A 2,851-nucleotide genomic window follows, 5' to 3' on the forward strand; every position below is an offset into this window, starting at 1 on the left:
GGGGCGGAGCCTGAGCGGGGATAAGTTCAGGGGCTGTTGTGTGTGCACTGTAAGTCCGACGTGCGCATGAATGGAAGCAACGTGGGGTGCACACGTGTGCGCGGGGCGGCGATTCCGCGCCGACGGCTGTGGCGCAGAGCGTGGAGGAAGTACCTCGTGGAGCGTCCCACCATGCCGAGGGGTAAGTGATGCAGCTGAAGGGGGCTTGCGTGGTTGTAGTGGAAGGGTCTGAGCAGTGTCAGGAGAGAGCCGTGAGCTCCACCTGTGGCGCTGTGTGCTCACATTCCTAACACCATCTACTCAAACTAGTGGGCAGCGCTGTCTCACACATGGGTGGGCTTGGGACACTGTGTTTGGGAATAAGTTGTGGGGCTATGGCCCTGTGAGGCCCAGTGTTACAGGGTGACATTATTGTTATTGTTGTAAGGTTATTGTTGCATATAGTAAACTGTTTTATCCATAACCTGGTGTAAGTGGTTACTGTATGTGGTTCCTGTGTCAGGGGTTATTCTACACTCTGGAATGCTGCACAGGTGGAGGCTCTGTAAGTATCGTTCCAGGATACGTTCCAGGCTTCCACCCCAGAGGTTCAGGCCTCCTGTGAACCTGACAGGTATTGCACCACACCTGGTAATGCACGTAGATTTCCCCACAGGGTCCCTATCTGCGATTGGGAAGGGGGGGGGGGGTGTTACATAAGGAAAAGTGCAATTAACCTGCTGCTTAAAGTTCTCTTTTATTTCCTCCACAATAAGAACACCATCAAGCTGAGTGAGGAAGCAAAACATTGACGGAGAAGACTACCCCAAAGCAGCGGTTTATCTTTGAAACCCCTCTGCAGTAAATATGTCTTTGAACATACCACTACCTTATATGACTTCATAATCCAATGCATTAAATATATATATATATATTATTCAGCAATGGAGACTAAATTGATTCCTCCCCAAAAGGGTGAGAGAGGATTGGGATCACTTTATTGGAACATCAGTTGTGTGTTCAAAACGAGACAACTGGCTTTATACACAGTTACGGTATATAATAAGTAACACATCACTATGCCATGTAAAACGCACACACCTGTGCAACCACGTGTCCCATACAGGTTCAACAAACATGTTGCAGTGTCTAAAACATAATATTTATTTTTGATGTAGATCTCCAGATTATTAACCGTCAGAGTGCAAATAATTACGACCGTGCATTACCAACCTGTGAATCTGCAGTTTAATTAATGTATGACGTTTCAGAGACTGTTCAGTTAAGTGAAAATGGAAACATATAATTGAATTTATGAAGCCAAGCCCCCTTCTAACTTCCGGTGCCAGGGGGGGAGCTGCCGGGTTGATCGGAGCCCCAGCACTCCGTGGCAAACTCAGAGTGCGGGGGCTGTCATTTTAGATGTCACTCATGCGCAGAAGAAGCGGTGCACATGCGCAGTGAGATAGATGTTGCGGCGGCCATTACAGGGAGCTCCGCACAGGTGGCACCACATGTTCCATAGTGCTTAGTGGATAGGCATCACGTGCGATAGGGCTTGATCCTCTAGGAGGCAGGGAGATATGCTTTGGTGAGGAAAAGACAGCGAGCAGTCTGACGGAGAGGCAAAGGAAAAGGTAGTATCCAGGGACCAGTGCTTCCCTGGACAAGGCGTACATTTGCCCCCTAGTCCCCAGCTAGGCCAGAAGTCCCCTCAGCGAAGTATTGTAGGGAAGGCCCCAGGTAGGGACACTTCCCCATTATTTATAGCAGCAATATTGCACCGGTGACCGGACGGCCCCGCAGTGCTCTGTGGTCTGGGACCAGGCCACAGGCTCCATCATAGACATTAGGTGGGACCCTCCAGCTGGAGCTTGCCTCTCAAGGCGGATCGGGACAAGGCGTGTGGAGAACTTTGCAGACCCCACATCGTGGGACCTCGGATGCTGCTCTGCTAATACCCACAATTCCCTAGTCGTAGCCATGAAGGTACCCACCGTGCACCATCACGTCACAAGGGGGGTAGCATTACCTCACACTTTGGGTGGGATTGCACGTGCAGACATTTGGATTACAGGTGCCATGGGCACCCTCAGTACTTTGGGTGACTCACTCTTGATTGTGTGTGGGTATTACACAGGGATATTTTTATTGTTAGTGTTATAGTATATGTGTGTCAGTAAACATTTGTCATATACCTATGAGTGTATTACTTATTACTGTGATTGGTTCCTGTGAGGGGTTATCCCTCATAGGTGGAGGCGCTGTACCGAGAGGAGAAAGAGCTCACCCCAGGATTCCAGTGGCAGAGGCTTAGGCCTCCTGTGAGCAACAGGTATATCAGCACGTGTAGTTCCCTTAGTCATAGGGAAAAGGGGCTACATGTATATGAGAGCCAACAAAAACACATGGCTCATGCCTTTGTTTTAAGTCACTTTAACATGCTTCAGGCTGCAAAAACAAACCTTGGTCACAGAAGATCTAGCTCCAGGGCTTATTTCTGTGTTTCTGTTTAATACTGCTTTAATACTCAGCTATTATATTCTAACTTTAGAATATCCCATGTTATGATATAAGCAGAATGTGTGTGAGAAGTTGTGTTTTTTTCTTGTCTTTTTGTCATTTGGACATTGTGACAGACTGGAATGAGCCGAACCTTTAAACATATTTGTCAAACACGTAAAGCCTATGAATGTGGGAGCAATAATAGCTTTCTCCCTTCTTACTGCCTATAAATACTTCCCTCACATCTTTCTTGCCTGTCTACACTCCAGTTATAAAACTGCTGCCCACTCCTCCCTCATCGCCAGCACTTTCTCTTGAATGTTCCCTCATTATCTATGTCCTAAATTTACAGAGAGGGGATAAGGCC

Source organism: Ascaphus truei, chromosome 6 (genome assembly GCF_040206685.1).
Source record: "Ascaphus truei isolate aAscTru1 chromosome 6, aAscTru1.hap1, whole genome shotgun sequence".
Lineage (NCBI taxonomy): Eukaryota > Metazoa > Chordata > Amphibia > Anura > Ascaphidae > Ascaphus > Ascaphus truei.